General features: G+C 31.7%; 1 non-coding gene across 1 annotated transcript; it reads left to right on the forward strand.

Annotated features, from left to right (window-relative positions):
* Positions 1–15,728: 15,728 nt before the first annotated feature.
* LOC115711749 (small nucleolar RNA R71) lies at positions 15,729–15,835 on the forward strand. Its single transcript, XR_004010626.2, has one exon. It is a non-coding gene; the product is annotated as a small nucleolar RNA R71 (small nucleolar RNA).
* The last annotated feature ends 3,102 nt before the right edge of the window (positions 15,836–18,937 follow it).

Genomic DNA, 18,937 nt, shown 5'->3' on the forward strand with positions numbered 1-18,937 from the left:
CTATTTTTTGGGGATATGAGATGAAACAGTCGCAATCTAAACAGCAATAAGTAGTGCGGTACCGATGTGGTAGTGTTGGGTTGGAACATTTATGTTATCAGATGCCTAATAAAAGTGCCATCTTAATATTTAATATTTTTGGTCCATGTTTCTGTGAAAAGTAAATAAATAAGGTTTATTATATTTAATTTTTTTTTTTTCATTTTTTGGGGTCCGGACAGCTGCATGTGTACATAATTGAAATGTCATATTATGGGGAGGAAAGGAAACCACATCAAAATTAAAGCTAGCTATACCTATTATATGGCCAGCTGATCATATACTCACATAATACACTCGTATCCACTCTCCTTTATTTTTGTTTCATTTCTCTCGTTAAGCTCTCAAAATATTTGGCTACAGACACTACCACACCCTAAATAAAGAAATATATATATATATATATACATTTGGAACATTTTATCTAAAAAAAATTAAAATTTAAATATATATATACACTATAAAAAAAAAAGCATTACCACTAATAAATAGTAATAATTTTTCAGTGGCAACATAATTTTTGTTGATTAAATGGCGCTTTTTTTTAAAAACAAAAAAAAAAACTAAATATCACTTTTAATATAAAAAGTAACTTGTGAATAAAATATTACATTTAGGTACCAATAACTAAAAATACATTTCCTAATAACAAATTATGATTTTGGTAATTAATGTTTTTACCAACAAAGTCTTTTTAGTGATAACATAATCAAATTAGAAAATTATTGAGAATTTTTTACAATGATATAACTTGTAAAATAATTATATATGATTTTATTATTTTTTTGTGAATACTATTTGGACCTTGTATTTTGTAAGAGTTATCAATTGGACCATTTATTTTGTTAAATGATAAAATAGATCCTGTATTTTTCAAAATAGAAAAAATAGGATCCTGAGCTTAATTTTTGACGATTTTTTTAAAAATATAACCAACTTGAAGACAATTCTTAACATGAACGAATACAGAAAATATAAACAATTTTATTATAACACGTTTAGATCGGATTATTATTAAATTTTATTTTGATAAAAAAATCAGTTCAGATTCCTATTTGTACAATTTTAAAAAATATAAGGTCTATTTTGTTATTTAACAAAATAAAAAATCTAATTAGTAACTTTTGCAAAACACAAAATCTAAAATGATATTTATTTTTTTTTTGGTAATCATATACATATACATATAAATGATATGGTCAAAATTCAAAGCTTTAGTACTTATATGTAATTTATTAATTTATTCGAATCATGTTTTCTAACTATCAATTAATCATGTAATATTGACTCAAAGCATTAATAAAGAAGGAAAAATAATGATAAATATTAAGGTCCATAATGTAGTTGGTAAGGATAAGCACATATACAAGTTTCGTTTACTGGTCTTTTCAGGAAAAACATTGACTGAAATTAGTTATAATAAGGTTTAAAGACCATTAATTTCTGATCTTACCTTAAAACAAACAACCAAAAAGAGAGTTTATAATCTTGTAATAAGGGAGTTAAATTAATCTTCACTTCAGTATATAGTTTAATTATTTCTATTTATTCTTATCTAATTATCAAAGGGGTCAAAATTACTCAATTAAAAGAATCTGAGGTGATCTATCAACTCAACACAAGTAGTTGTTTGATTTTGATGTGTAATTAATATATTATCATTCCCTAGCTATATAGTTAGCTATAGCTAGACACAATAAACAGGTACAGTTCCACAATATCTGTTTCCATTTCAATCAACAATAATTAAAGTTGCCTGACAAAATTTCATTTCCAAAATCCTTCTTCAGAGTCAAGTAATTAACCATCAAAGCCTTGTCTTTTACTCATTCAAATCTTTTCATGATAAAATTGGAATCTTACAGCAAATTATATAATTAATCATTAGTTAAATAACTGAAAGTAATATATAGATCGAAATTCCAATGACATAAAGTTCGTAATAATATAAATTCATATGATATCTCAATTATTTAAAACACACCTACTAACATGGAAATATCTATTAATTGTGCTCTTTATAATAGAGGGGTCTAAAACACAATCAGTCAAACTACCCCCTCAACCTTTTGCATGTACACATCTAGCTAGCTTTAAAAAAAAGTATATTATATGATATGGAAACAACAATTTCCTACAATAATATAGAATACAATTTGATAATATTAATTCGTGATCATTTATCTATACAAGATCATATATTGTTTGGTGTATTTATTTTTCTAAGACCATAACTTGTATGTAGTTAATGGTTCTAATTATTGGTCATAGAAAACAAAATATCTAACCCTAAATTTGATTATTAAAATATTATGGTGTTTCTCAAACACCAAAAAAGAAAACAAAACAAAATACTAAAAGAAAACAAAACAAAATACTACGCGGCCCATAATGTGGCCAAATGGGCGTTTGCCAACAACGTTACGGGCATGGTAAAGATATCTACTATACCTCTTAATATCTTTTGTAATGACCATGAAGTATAACTTCAATTTTATTTATAAACGCATTTTTCAAAAAAAAAAAAAAGAAAACTAAACTAAAAGAAGAATCATAAAGCCAATGTTGAATGGCAACAAATTGAATACTAATTAACTATTTGTTCTTTTGGAGGGACAAGTCGCTCCTAATAGTTCATGCCTAAAAATACTGTTAGAGGCGACAAAAAAAATCGTCTCTAATTAGGGGTGATTGTTGTTCCTAATATAATTGACAAATATCTAACCTTACTTTTAAGTCTCCTAAAACTCTTGAAAGTTGCTCCTAAAAAATTATGCCAAAAATCAAATTTTGACTTTTAAAAGTGGCCTCTATTGTTTTTTAAATAAACAAAATATAATATTATAAATATTTATATATTATTTATTAAAAAACAATTAGAATAATACTATTTAATAGTTACATTTTTATTGTAACCATCATGGTTACATTTTTTTTGCTTATAATAGCATGTTAGAATCAATTAATTATAATTATTTATTTTCTTAAAATAATTAGGAAAAAAACTAGAAAAATACAAAAATGGAAAAAAAATTACAAAAGTACTATGGGCCGGCCCATTAAACATTTATACAGTCCACATACAAATATTTACAAAAATACCACATGCACTAAGCCTTCAACTATACAGAGTGAACGATGAAGATGAACATACCTCGATCGTTTCAAAACCGCAAAACAACCAAAATGAAACTAAAACGAGGAAAATACAACTATTTATTCTGGCGAAATCAACTAGAAAAGAAGACCCCTGCAATGATCTAAGCAGAAAATGACGAAAAAAAATCAAAAAAACTGTGAAGAAACTGAAATTACACATTTGTTTTTTATTTTATTCGATCAAAACAACTCCCCCTAATATCGAAATCCAGATTCATGAAATGTAAATCTGGAACTCCCACCAAATCCAAAACAATGTATGATGTGAAAATTTTTAAAAAAAACCTCATGAATAATACATCTACATTATATACAGTTGCATATTGATTGATTACTGGTTTCCAATATAAATATATCTTTTTAAAAACACAATAAGAAGAGTAAATTCGAATTAAGGTACAACAAGTTATGTATAAGTCTGTTTATTTTTTGTTTTGGTTGCATTATAGTTGCATTATTGTTTTATGATAGTTTATATATTATGCAGGAATTTAATTTGACAGGGACTAAGAAATAGTAGTAATGCATAGTAAGTTTTGTGCAAATAGTTGCATATTAGTTTTATAATGAAATAACATATGCAAGTAGCAAAACTATAATAAAACTACAAAATAACTGTATACAAACTAAAATACAGGAAAAACTCTTTGAACATCAACATCCATGATAAATCTCATTGTTACCCATTGATGATATAAAAATGGACAGGAAACTGTTGGAAATTATTTTACTAGGATCTTAGATCTACTCACAAGTATGTTTATTAACATCCTAAATATGAACTTTCTAAAACGATAAATTAAACACATATAGAGTTTAAGAAACCTTACATTGGGTGCAGCGGAATAATATGACTCCTTCCGTTCAGATATCTAGCCCTTGATTCCTTTCTGTAGCAGAGCATTATCAATATCTGAACCTGGATCTCTTTCTCTGAATCTTTGATGCTGAAACTCCTTTGCTGATGATCTTTCTTCACGATCTTCCTCACTATGATTGAGGTATCACTTGATGTGTGTGGGCACTACTCATACACTAAGGATTTCGAAATTATCAAGGAAGAAGAGAGAGAGTGGTCAGCTAAAGATAGGGAGAGAGAAGGCTCAGTTTTTCTGAATTAGAAGAAGTCTGAAGAAAAGTGTTATTTTCCTGAAGCCTTCACTATCTATTTATAGCATTCCACTAGGGTTAGATTTGAATTATATGGCATTAAAATAATGAAAAAATCAATTTAAAATTTCCTACAAAAGTGGCTGGCCCAATACTAGTGGATTTGGGCCTCACTTTTTGCAATTTTGCAGTTTTACCTTTTCTGCATCTAATTTTCTCAAAAACGCCAATTTTCTAATTCAACCATTTAAATGCCAATTCTAACTATTTAATAACTATAAATAATTATTAAATAATATTGTCATTTATCATATTTATTAATTGAACCATACACAGTATCATAATTAACAAATATGCCCCTATTAACTCTTTCTTTACGATTTCGCCCTTACTTAGTGAAAAAATTCACAAATAGACATAGTCTAATTTGAGAATTATAATGGATTAATCAAAACCAATTACATGAGTCTTACATGCAATATTATCTCAACTAGTGGGGGGACCATGGGTCTATATAACCGAGCTTCCAATAAGTAGATCAAGAATTTAGCACTAAAATTCACTAACTTATTAATTCTTCGTTGAATCCACGCATAGAACTTAGAATTGCACTCTCAGTATATAGAATGCTCTATATGTTTCATCATATAGACACATCATTAGTTATCCATTGTTATAATCCTAATTTGATCACTGATCCTCTATATGAATGATCTACACTGTAAAGGGATTAAATTACCGTTACACCCTACAATGTATTTATTCCTTAAAACACTTGACCCCGTATAAATGATATTTCAGCTTATGTGAAATGAGTACTCCACCATTTATGTTCGTTTGGTCAAGCTCGAAGGAGATCATCCTTTGCTTACTATTCGCCAGATAGAAGCTATAGATTCCATGTTTATGATAGCGCTCCCACTCAATTGCACTACCGTGTTCCCAAAAAGTACGTATCACCCTGACCAAAAGGTAGGCTTAACTAACAATTCAAGGAACACGAATAGCCTTTCAAGATTGAGCCTAATCATAACAGGATTAAGATTATTTGATCTAGGATCAACTAGGCGATATTGACTTGAATAGATTTTACGGTAAGTTTAATTAAATCTAAGTCAAAGTTCAATATCGGTCCCTTCCGATGCATACTCCATGCATCCAACCTGAGCTTTACTTTAACCAATGTTCTGGAAAGAACATAGTATTTCTCCAAATACAAGTAAACTCTTGTTGTAGATTATCATATCAGTAAAACCCTGTGTCTGATAAATCTAGGAAACTTTATTCACATAGTCATGTTTACTTTCCAATGTGTTGACGGCACAATAAACAGGATCAAGTATGTGAAAAGGGTTTCAGATGAATTTATACATTATATACATATAATCATGAAATAAATCATGTGAACCATGCAACATTAAATGTTATTTCGATCTATATTAATAAGTAAATCTGATTATATTGAAATGAGTTTTATTTAGGGCATAAAACCCAACAAACTCCCACTTGCACTAATATAAAACAAAAAGTGCGTTTCAAATAATCTCAACACCTTGATATACAAATCAAGTGTAGTAGTAGTAAACTCCTCGTAATAGGATCTGAAAGGTTGAATTAACCACAACCTTTTCTCCACCATTACTCTTCCTTAATCACAAAATCATTGATAATGTGAAATTCCTCTCTATATGTCTACTCTCTTGGGATACTGGATTCTATATCTTTGGCAACTACTTTTGGTTAATCAGGAAATTAACACTAGTAGTTTAAGGCAATTTGGAATGATGCCAAAAATGTATAGAACTTTCCTTAGACTGAATAAGTACCTTTCCCGGCTTTAACATTCAGTCTCTCTCTGGTAGACCTAGAGACTTCAGATAGGTTTTTACACTTCTCCAAAATCCCTATTCCACCCCCAGAGTAACCACCATCTTATCAGAAAGATTTACTAGCACAAAGGCAAATTTCAAAATCTGATATGGTGTAGTCTAAGAGTTTTAAACACACCCTTATAGACTAACATATAGTTCCTCTTCTTAATCTTAAGATTTACTTGATTGTCTTCCAATGTTCTTCTCCTGGATTAATCTGATACCTACTCATTACTCCCACTCAACAACAGGTGTCTGGTCTAAGGCATACAAAAGCATATCTAAGACCTCTCACTGTTGATATAAGAAATTCTTTCATGGCTTTATCTTTTCTGGAATAGTTGAGACTTTTCCTTACATAAATAAAATCTATACCTAAGAAGTTGTGAAGCTTCTATAGATTTCCATTAGAAAGAAAATGCTTCAGCATCTTACTAAAGTAAGTTGCTTGCATTAGAGTAAGTAATTACCAGGTATACCACAAGCCATAGGTTTAGATAAACTCAAACCTATAATACTAGGAACAGGAAGTTTTGTTAAGTCTATTGAATAGACTTATAAACGAAAATTTCCTTTTATGTCCTTGTAATAGAAAACTTTAGGTTACTCCATGTGAATGGATTAAACCATAGTTCTATTGGCTTTTCTTCTTAGTTTCTTATCTTGACAATCCATTACTTGTTTAAACTCACAATGGATTTTAATCACTAGTGTCTCCCAAGTCATAAGAAGGTGAGTTCCTAGAAACTCTCCCACTACGACAAGGCACCGTGAATTATGTCTAAGAAAACTAAATGGTATTGATCTCTTCGGTTGTGACAAGACAACAGAGGCCGTGGGATCATCATATGTTATATGATAGAACACTTTTGGAATCAAGAAAAAAATATCTCCTTTATTTGCTACTTGTTTTCAAACTTAGTCATTATCTTAGAAAAGTAGTATTTGTTTGAACAAACACTTTCTTATCTATTGACTATGGGATGGTCCACCCCTAATCACTTAGAATAGCTAACAAACAATGGTTAACAGTTCTAGCTTTTCTTAAGATTTTGATTAGGTCATCCATGAATCTAGTAATGATTTACATTAAGTATACAACCATTACATCATTCTGAAATTGTATTACCATTGAAGGATTTAGGCAACGACTAGTAACTAATCATCAACATGCAACTCGAAATTTCTGGGGAGGTAAGTTTGGATATAATTCAAAAATCAATTTAATAATCTTTGAACTGCATATCTACTAACTATTTCTCCACCCTTATCAGTTCGCAAGATCTTTAACCACTTACCTTAATGGTTTTAACCATTGCTAGAAATTAATGAAATTTTTCAAACATTTCAAATTTCTTTGCATAAGGTATAATCTAGAGTTATCGTTTTAAGAATACAACGAAAAACTCATATCCACCCCTGAATGTACATCCATCTGCGAATGAGATGAACTTACTTTCAGTGGATATAGGCATATTAACTCTTTGCAGAGATTGATCTTGTCAAATCCACTATGAACAAGATACAAATGCCATAGATTAAAAAAAATGTGGTAGTGTCTATTGATGACATAGGTTTAGTTACATCAAAGAGTTCTTAGAATACTGCAAGTGGATCCTGGTCACAGAATACCTAACTCATATTCCATACAGTTTGAATCCATTAATAAAAGATGGATATTAAACACTTGAGAAAGTGTAACTGTATTGTATCTGGAATTAGAAATATAAGAAAATTTCTGTTTGGATTCTAAAATTAAAGTCAAAGACTTAAATTCAACCAAATATAATGAGTAATTCTTTCTTGGACCACCACTACTAATACAAACTCTATGTCAGATTTGCCCATACAAGTAGGAGATTTCTAAGATTGAGGATTTATATCAATTGGGAATAGAATTTCGGGATTATAATCATATGCGTCATATAAAATGACATGAAATGATTTATAGACCATTCATCCAATGATATGTTTTTAAAGCTAATTCGAAATGAATAAGCTAAGAGGAATTAGGATAATTTCGTTTAAAATAAGAATCCAACGATGCTTCGATTAGCGAAAGACAAAGTAATCTTATTTATGTAATCTTCTTGTTTCATATTGTAAAAATACTAGTCTAAGGTGTCATCAATTGATGAACAGTTAGATGTCGCATATACAATACTTATCTTACGAGATCTTACACTATTATGTATGTCTAATGGTGAAAATCCACTAGGGATTTATTTCATTAGATAAACAAACATGTTAGACCAACAATGAAGATTCGAAATTAAACTACAACTTAATAACAGAAAATAACATGGTTCAATATAAATTCATACACAATTCAGAAATTATAAACATATAGCAAGTAGGAATGACTAGTGAAAATACTAAAACATACAATCCTAAATAATTTCCAAGGTTTTCAATAAACTGATACAGTGTCCCGGTAGGCGAGAGTCAAAGCATCATTTATTGAATAGAGTTGTCAGCTCATCTAAAATAGAAACCATTCTAGCAACCTTTTATTCGATCAAAATAAGAATCCAACGTTGTCCCGGTAGGCGAGAGTCAAGGTTATTCTCATTTTATGAGCTTCTACCATTGTTTCATGTTTCATAAGTTTATCTCTAAGTAGTCACCGTAGGGGAGAGTCTAATAGAGACGAAAAGTTACAAAACACTTATCAAATGAAATCTTACGGTGTTAAATGCGTTCAACGAATAACCATCCATAGGGGGACGAAGTCTAGCGTCTCGAGGTTATATTGAAAACATTTAACTTTTGTAAGACCAACAATGGAGATCGAATATCTTAATAATAATCAAGCTCATTATTTAAAGTGAGTTGTATTTTCTTTGATTCTCTTTATTTAATTTATTTATTTTAAATATATATTTATTTAAAATTTCCAATTTAGAATGAAAAATTCTAAATATAAATTTTAATTTAATATTTATAAATTTTACTTAGATGAATTATTTCCATCTTAGTAATAATTTCCAATAAATATTTAGAAAAATATTCAATTTAAGTTGTTACAAAATTAATATAAATTAATTTACAACTCAAATTTAATTTTCTATAAATATATATTGCATTTCGAAAAATTAAAGTATTTAAGAATACAATTTTCGAAAATGCATGTTAAAATAAAAAATTAATCCTGGAAAAATTATTCTAATTTAATGTTGGCCCAAAATTAATTAATAAAATTAATTTACAACAAAAAATATAATTTTCCTATTTAATTAAATATATAAGAAAAATTTCAAATATTTAAGTATGATGATGAAAATCAACTTAAATATTAATTTTCTATTTAATTAAATACACTAGAAAAATACTTCAAGCAAAAATATCATCTATCTAGATTTTCCTTTGACTAATTAATTCAATTTCTAATAATATACTTTAATTCAATTTATTTTAAATTAATCAATAAATGAAAAAATCATTGATTTAAGTTGATCCAAGAATTAATTAAAATAATTAATTTACAACTTAATCTATTTTTCAAGATAAAATTTGAAATTCTAGCATTTAAGAAATGCAATTTCAAAAATTGATTAATAAAATAAAGAAAAAGTATATTTTGAAAATTATTTAAATTTAGTTGAAAAAATAAATTTCAACTAAAAATAATTTTCTATTTAATTAAATGTCATGAAAAAAGAAATATTTAAGTATGATGATAAAAATCAACTTAGATATTTAATTTTTAAATTAATTAAATGTATTAAATTCAAGAAATAAATAATTAAGTGTAGAGAAGACTTAATTATTAATCTCTAGTTTAATACTAGGAAAAATATACTTAAAATAAATTGTACCAAAATTAATTAAATAATTAATTTCACAATTTATAATATTTTCCTATTTAATATTAGAAATTGTTGTGAAAATTATATACGCAAGTATACGCAGTCACACAAGTAATAAAGTGATAAGTAAGATCGTCTCCACAGGGATTGCAAACAAAGTTTGATATAAAATCAACTAATTACAACTTAAAATAAAAAGAAATAATATGTAAATGGTTGAGTAATGATTCAAAATTAAAATTGACAAGAATTAAACTTGCTAAAATTAAAACTACTGCTGCTAGAAAAATTGTTCGCAAGATAAGAAATATAATATGGCAAAAATGGCTTGAATAACTAATTCCTTTTAGTCAGGTTTTTTACAGTCAGTACAGCATTGGTTCAGCATTACTCTAGCATTCTGCACAGAGATAACAACAAATTCCTTTAGGCTTGTGAGAATTTTCCAACACTCACAACTTTAATCCTACCATTAAGCTCAATATATTCCTATATCAAACCAGCAAGCAGGACACCATTCTAACATTCATTTGGTAAGTTATGCAAGGTAAATGAAATATTCCTATTCCACTTACAAAGAAAAGCCTAAATCTAGGTTTTCACTTGCTCCATTCAAGTTGAACTACTAGATCTAGCCCTTCCGGTACAAGATCTAGCTTAGCAAATTGTTATTCATGGCCAAGAAACAACAATCAATTAAAATGAGACTCACTTGAATGAACAAAGGCAAACAAATGCTAAAGTAAGCTTAAAATTTAATCATACCAACTTAGAAGTTCATAGTCATTCAAGCCTCAAAAGTTTAGCTCATATTCAAATAAGAAGATAAAATCCAAGCTAAAAACACTTCATCCATGGCTGCTGCCCAAATTTACAATCTCAAGAAGTTTTGGATACTAAGTACAAACAACAATAACAAAGAGAAAAAAATAAAGAAGACTATCAAGAAAGGGTAAAAGAAAATTCAAACACTAGGCTTGGTCCCCTCTTCTTCTTCTTTGTTGTACTTCCTGCTGCAATTAAAGCTCCTCCATAGAAAAATGGCAGCTGCCCCGTACTGTACATACAAGATGATGAAGATGATTATGGTGTACTTCCTTTTTCTTCTCTTTTTGTTGTTGGGTTTTTTAGGGTACAAACTTCATACCCCAAAATAGAAGCCCAAACTTTTCCACTTTGGCCCACTAGGGTTAGACCCCTTTCTTCCACGTCAGCTGGCTGGTGCAATTTGAGTGACTGGACCGAAGTTGCTGAGGTGGATAAGTGAAATTCGTGTTTCCACGTCACTGCCAGGATGCTGAATTCACTTCAGCATTGCTTTAGCATTGCTTCAGCAATCAGCCCAGTTTCAGCTTGTGCTCCTTTTCTTCCTTGCTTCTTTTTCTTTTACCTATCAATTTAATTCCTCCTTTTTCAACAAAATAAGCACAGTTAATTGGAAAAACACACCCAACAATATCAATATTTACAAAACTTAAAGGTTAGATTACTAAATAGAAAATAACACTAAAACTAATTAAAATTAAGCAAAATAAACACATTTTCACTACTCTCCTCACAATACTTTAGTTTAAAAGCATAAAAATTAACTCTATAACATAGAGTTATCACACCCCAAACTTAGAGTATTGCTCGTCCTCGAGTAATGAAAAACACAAAGAACTAAACAATAAGAATAGAAAATGACAGCGACACTAACACGCTTGCAGTAGAGAAAATCTTGCTCTTTCACACTTGGTCTAGGGACAAAATTTGCTCTCAGAATTAGATGAAATGGAAGTGTAATTGGCAGTAGTGAATATGCCTTGAACTTGTGTGTGTCAACAGAATTTTGCATGCTATTTATGTCTTTAAAACTTATCAAGAGTAATTCACTCAATAAAGTATGCAAATACTTCCCACCAACACTTTGAATTTCTATCACAACTACCCCTCGATCCTCAAGTTTAAAAAGTTTGCTTCCATAAGTTGAACTAGTGTGATCCTCTCCACTAATGTAGCTTAGCTTTACAACTTAGATCAAAAGGACTTGACTAGGCTTGGGTTAGGGTATGGTATAGGATGTATTTAAACTAGCTTAATACCTAACCACTTCACTTGTCAAAAACCGAGCCTCTTCCGTAATAATTTTTTTTTTCTCTTGACCCTCTTCCCTAATTCAATACTCACAAGTACTTGATATTAAAATTGACTTCTCTTGCTATGTTTACTCTCTTCTTTTTTTTTTTGAACTAAAATGGGTGGAACACCCCAAACTTAGTTGCAAGCATATGTATTTTTTGTTTTTTTTTTTTTTTCATTGCTGATTTTTTTTTTTCATATATTAGAAAGACATTTATTACTATATTACACTTATATAATAAATAGCAAGAGAAGGTTAATTGAAAGTTCATACTCATATATTTCGTGAGCTAATTCCCCCACCCCAAACTTACAACCCAACATTGTCCCCAATGTGGCTAAAAGTATAACCTTGAATTAGCTCGCCACAAGTTACACTCACCCCAAACTTAATGTGAAACTTGGCTCTTGACAAGTGAGTAATTAAGTTAGGACATATGTGGAAATGCAAATTAAGATTGGCGTTAGATGTAGGATTGGGTTGGACAACAATAATAGGCTAAATGGCTCAAACTCGGGTGACTAGGGAAAAATTGAATTCATAGGGAAGGTTAGAAAGGCTCAAACGTCCAAAGATGGCCTAAATCATTTCTAAGTTATAAAGCTCGCTAGGATTTCGCCTCAAGGATTACACTAGCTAATTCTAGACGCTTAAACTCTCTCAAAGCGTTGGCTATTCTAAAAACTCAAGTATGGTGGGATAACACAAGCACACAATAGTTGAAAGCATTCCTCATAGGCTAGCATTTGGACAAAAATAACACTTAAAATTAGCATTTTCAACACACAAACCAAGGCACTCCACAAATGGAGGGAAATAGATATTTTTCATCATCGAGCGCTACCCTAAACCAAGCTGAAAATACAAGCAGTATTTTTCTCATTTGCAAGCTAAAACAAAACGTAACAAACATGACAAAACAACATGATTAATACACATCTAATCCACATAATATTTATTACTCACACAACTAAAGACAACAATAAAAGTAAACTAAGTAAACAATCTAACACAACCAACAATAACAATTTAACTAAGGAAAAAAAGAAAACTCCCTCAAGATTTGAACTCTTCCCCACTAGAGTCTCTGCTTCAAAATGCTGAAGCGATGCTGATCCAATGCTGTACTGGGACCTACTGCTTCAACATACAAATTTGCTCACACCATATTGCAGCAGCCCCTTTTTTCTGTCATTCCTTGCTTTGCACCAGCAATAAAGATCACCACACTACAGCGAAATCATTAGTAAATGTAGGAAATTAAAAGTTATATATATATGTAATTATATAAGTATGTATATACTAATTTTTTTTTTTCCTTTTTCTTCTTTTCCTCTTTTTTTTTCTTTTTCTTTTTCTTTTTTTCTTTCTTTTTTTTTCTTTCTTTTTTTTTTTTCAAGGGGTGGCACACCCCAAACTTAATTGTAAATACATATATATTTTTTTTCAAGGGGTGAGCATATATATAACTAAATATAATCATGTTCCTATGCTCTTGGGTTGCCCAAATGTGATTCACTAAAGCCATGACAACCCGAGACCCTTCTTCCTCAAGCCTCTTCCAATGTGATGGAGGTCTTTGCTCGATCAACCTCACCGCTCCCAAACTTCACTCCTTGGCCTTTCACCAAAAATTTTCTTCTTGAAAGTGCATCACGTAGTTCTACCACCCCATCGGGGTACACTCTCACCACCAAGAAAGATCCATCACACCTTGAATCTAGTCGTCCATGAGTAGCCTTCATTAAAGAGTTAGCAAAAATCACTTGTTGCCCAACTTCAAACATTTGAGACCAAAATTTTCTACTAAACTTCTTTTTCTTTCTCTTCTTTTTGGGTGGTTTTTTAGGGTCAAATGATGTTTTGTCTTTGCTTTCTTGCGGCTCGTGATCCTTAGCAATTTCTTTAAGGGGAATCTTCTTTCTCACCTTCTTACTATTTTTGAATTTGGACTCCTCAACCATGTTAGGATCCATATCTCCAATTGCTAAGCATTCTCCTATTGCATCCGGAGCACGCATAGGATGAAAGACCTTGAATGTGGCTTGCTCATCTTGAGCTCTCATGGTAAGCTCTCCCTTTTCAACATCTATCAAAGTTCTTCCCGTGGCAAGAAATGGCCTCCCTAAAATGATTGGAACTTCCCTATCTTCCTCATAGTCAAGAATAATGAAATCGGCCGGAAAAATGAACTTATCCACTTGTACCAACACATCTTCAATTTTCCCTTCCGGATGAGCCATGGAACGATCCGCTAATTGCAAAGTGACGGTGGTTGGCCTTGCTTCTCCAATTCCCAACTTCCTAAAAATAGACATAGGCATGAGATTAATACTAGCTCCCAAGTCACAAAGAGCTCTTCCAACATCTCGACCCCCTATAGAAATAGGAATTGTAAAGCTGCCCGGATCTTTCAATTTGGGTGGAATTTTACTTTTCAACATAGCACTACATCCCTCCGTCAAAGCGACCGTTTCAAACTCGCCAAGCCTCCTTTTCTTTGTCAAAATATCCTTCAAAAACTTCACATAAGTTGGCATTTGCTCCAAAGCTTCCACTAAAGGTATATTGATGTGGAGCTGCTTTAGAACATCAAGAAATCTCCGGAATTGCCCATCGTCTTGCTGCTTCTTGAATCGTTGAGGAAATGGTAGAGGTGGCTTTTGCAAAGGCTTTTCTGCAGCACGTCGACTGGATGCTGTAACTACTGGGGGAATTTCAGCAGCTGAAGTTGCTGGTTTTTTCTTCATTTCCCCCTCTTTTTGGATTGAAGAGGGCTCTTTACTGCCTTTTGCAGCCACGTTTGACTCAATTATTTTTCCACTTCTCAAGGTTACCGCTTTGCAATGTTCCTTCCCATCTCTTCTTGGATTTTCGGTGTCACTAGGCAAGGTGCCTTGTGGTCTATTCTTCAAATCATTGGCCAATTGCCCCAATTGAACTTCAAGATTCCGAAGAGATGCTGCCTGGCTTTGAATTACAGCGTCATTCTTGGCCATATAATCTCTCATTAAACTCTCCAAAGAACTAGTTTGAGAGCCTTGAGGTTGGTGAGGTTGTTGAGGTCTTGGTTGTTGAGAAAAACCCGGTGGGAATGATTGCTTTCCTTGTCCTTGTGCTCCACTTGAACTTGCCCCTTGACCTCCCCATGAAAAGTTCGGATGATGCTTCCATGCCGGATTGTAGGAGTTTGAGTATGGATTGTTGTTGCGGTTGAAGTTTTGATTACCCACATAACACACCGAAGCTGGATTTGAGGGGCAATTTTCAAAAGTATGCCCATCACCACAATACACACAAGATATTTCTGCCCTTTGAATGGCAGCGGCTGGTTGTACACTTCCTCCCATATTCATATTCTTCAAAATGTTGGTCATTGAGGCCATTTGAGCGGTTAGAGCGGTCAAAGCATCTACTTCAAGAACACCCGCTACTTTTCGGCTTGTAGGAGCTCTATTAGTTGACCATTGATAGTTGTTGCTAGCTATCCTTTCCAAAATCTCAAAAGCTTCATTGTAAGACTTGGAAAGAATGGCTCCATTAGCCGAAGCGTCCAACACCATCCTAGAAGCCGCATTGAGACCATTGTAAAAGGTCTCAAGTTGGATACAATGGGGAATACCATGGTGTGGGCACTTCCTCAACAACTCCTTGAATCTTTCCCATGCATCACTAGTAGTCTCATCTTCCAATTGTTGAAAGGACATGATCTCGCTTCGAAACTTGGCATTTCTTGTTGGAGGAAAGTACTTTCTCAAAAATTTTTCAGCCAAGTCATTCCAATTAGTCACCGAATCGGGAGGAAGAGTGTTAAGCCACGCTCTAGCCCGATCCCTCAAGGAAAATGGGAACAACTTCAATCTTAAAGCCTCTTCACTTACTCCTTGTAGCTTGAAAGAATCACTCACCTCCAAAAATGAGCGAATATGGAGGTGAGGATCTTCCGTTGGCGACCCACCAAATTGACCAACCGTTTGGAGCATTTGAAACATGACAGGCTTGAGCTCAAAGTGAGGTGCTTGGATTTCGGGTCTCACAATACCCGGATTTAGCTCATTGAACATAGGGGCTGCATACTCTCTTATTGCTCGGGCTCTATCATCGGCCAAAGCAATAGGATTGGCTTCATTATGAGCACCTCCAATTTCAAACCCATCGGCCATATTGCAGCGTTTTTTAGCCTTTTGTTCCTTCCTCCTTTGTCTAAAAGTGCGTTCAATTTCGGGGTCAATAGGAGGAAGTTCAAGGTCTTCTTCTTGCTCGTTCATACACTAGATTACACCCGAAAAAGAAAAATTCAGCGCACCAAAATAGGATTAAAACTTTAAACCAGAAAATAAATTGCAAAATAGTTGATAATACACAATTTTTAGTTTCAATCCCCGGCAACGGCGCCAAAAACTTGTTGTGAAAATTATATACGCAAGTATACGCAGTCACACAAGTAATAAAGTGATAAGTAAGATCGTCTCCACAGGGATTGCAAACAAAGTTTGATATAAAATCAACTAATTACAACTTAAAATAAAAAGAAATAATATGTAAATGGTTGAGTAATGATTCAAAATTAAAATTGACAAGAATTAAACTTGCTAAAATTAAAACTACTGCTGCTAGAAAAATTGTTCGCAAGATAAGAAATATAATATGGCAAAAATGGCTTGAATAACTAATTTACAGCATTGGTTCAGCATTACTCTAGCATTCTGCACAGAGATAACAACAAATTCCTTTAGGCTTGTGAGAATTTTCCAACACTCACAACTTTAATCCTACCATTAAGCTCAATATATTCCTATATCAAACCAGCAAGCAGGACACCATTCTAACATTCATTTGGTAAGTTATGCAAGGTAAATGAAATATTCCTATTCCACTTACAAAGAAAAGCCTAAATCTAGGTTTTCACTTGCTCCATTCAAGTTGAACTACTAGATCTAGCCCTTCCGGTACAAGATCTAGCTTAGCAAATTGTTATTCATGGCCAAGAAACAACAATCAATTAAAATGAGACTCACTTGAATGAACAAAGGCAAACAAATGCTAAAGTAAGCTTAAAATTTAATCATACCAACTTAGAAGTTCATAGTCATTCAAGCCTCAAAAGTTTAGCTCATATTCAAATAAGAAGATAAAATCCAAGCTAAAAACACTTCATCCATGGCTGCTGCCCAAATTTACAATCTCAAGAAGTTTTGGATACTAAGTACAAACAACAATAACAAAGAGAAAAAAATAAAGAAGACTATCAAGAAAGGGTAAAAGAAAATTCAAACACTAGGCTTGGTCCCCTCTTCTTCTTCTTTGTTGTACTTCCTGCTGCAATTAAAGCTCCTCCATAGAAAAATGGCAGCTGCCCCGTACTGTACATACAAGATGATGAAGATGATTATGGTGTACTTCCTTTTTCTTCTCTTTTTGTTGTTGGGTTTTTTAGGGTACAAACTTCATACCCCAAAATAGAAGCCCAAACTTTTCCACTTTGGCCCACTAGGGTTAGACCCCTTTCTTCCACGTCAGCTGGCTGGTGCAATTTGAGTGACTGGACCGAAGTTGCTGAGGTGGATAAGTGAAATTCGTGTTTCCACGTCACTGCCAGGATGCTGAATTCACTTCAGCATTGCTTTAGCATTGCTTCAGCAATCAGCCCAGTTTCAGCTTGTGCTCCTTTTCTTCCTTGCTTCTTTTTCTTTTACCTATCAATTTAATTCCTCCTTTTTCAACAAAATAAGCACAGTTAATTGGAAAAACACACCCAACAATATCAATATTTACAAAACTTAAAGGTTAGATTACTAAATAGAAAATAACACTAAAACTAATTAAAATTAAGCAAAATAAACACATTTTCACTACTCTCCTCACAATACTTTAGTTTAAAAGCATAAAAATTAACTCTATAACATAGAGTTATCAGAAATAATAAGTAGTCTAGAAATAATTATCTAGAAAATATCTTATTTGACTAAGTATCTTTTCCACAAAATTTGAAAAAATATCTAATTTAAGTTTTATTAGAAAAAATCTAGAACTTAAATATTTTTCAAATTTAAATTTAATTAAATATCAAAAATTAAGTTGTAACCACTTAATTTGAAAATATTCCATTTTAAGTTAATATTCGAAAAGATTATTAACTTAAAAAATATCTAAAGAATCTTAATAACCAATGCCTAAAATTCCTCAACTTAATTTTGAAATTTTGAATTCAAAAGATATTCAGATTTAAGTTGGTTAGTTGTAGATAACTAAATATCAACTTAAATAAGAATATTTAATGAAAAAATTTAAATTAAGTTCCAGAAAGAATCTAGATGGTTATAATTCTATATTTAATTAAATACAAGAAAATACACATAGTTTAGCTTAGAATAAAAAATTCTTTAAACTATGTTTTTCTTAAATTAATTTCAAAATAAATGAAATTAATTATGTTGCTAATCAATTTTATTAGGTTAAACTAGTGTAATTAACCTAGTACAGTTGTTCAAATCAGGCAAATGGGCCTTCACAATTGGGGTGGTTCATGTGACGGGGTGCTGGGTTCAGTATGTCGTACCCACTTCTATGGCTCCCAACTCTCACACAAGGCCCAAAAGAGAGGAATTTAACCTTAATAAGAACAACTGTTATTAATTGAATAGGCCCAAAAACTAAATGGGCCTAAATAAATTCTATCAATAACTATGATAATTTATTTTAGCAACATTAACCTATATGCATCTATAATAAAATTAAACACATAGGCTCACACAGGCACACTTTGGATGGGTCCTATCATGTTGCTAGGTCATACACAGATGAAAGAAGATTGTAAATATACATGT

The sequence above is a fragment of the Cannabis sativa genome, chromosome 3, assembly GCF_029168945.1.
Source record: "Cannabis sativa cultivar Pink pepper isolate KNU-18-1 chromosome 3, ASM2916894v1, whole genome shotgun sequence".
NCBI lineage: Eukaryota > Viridiplantae > Streptophyta > Magnoliopsida > Rosales > Cannabaceae > Cannabis > Cannabis sativa.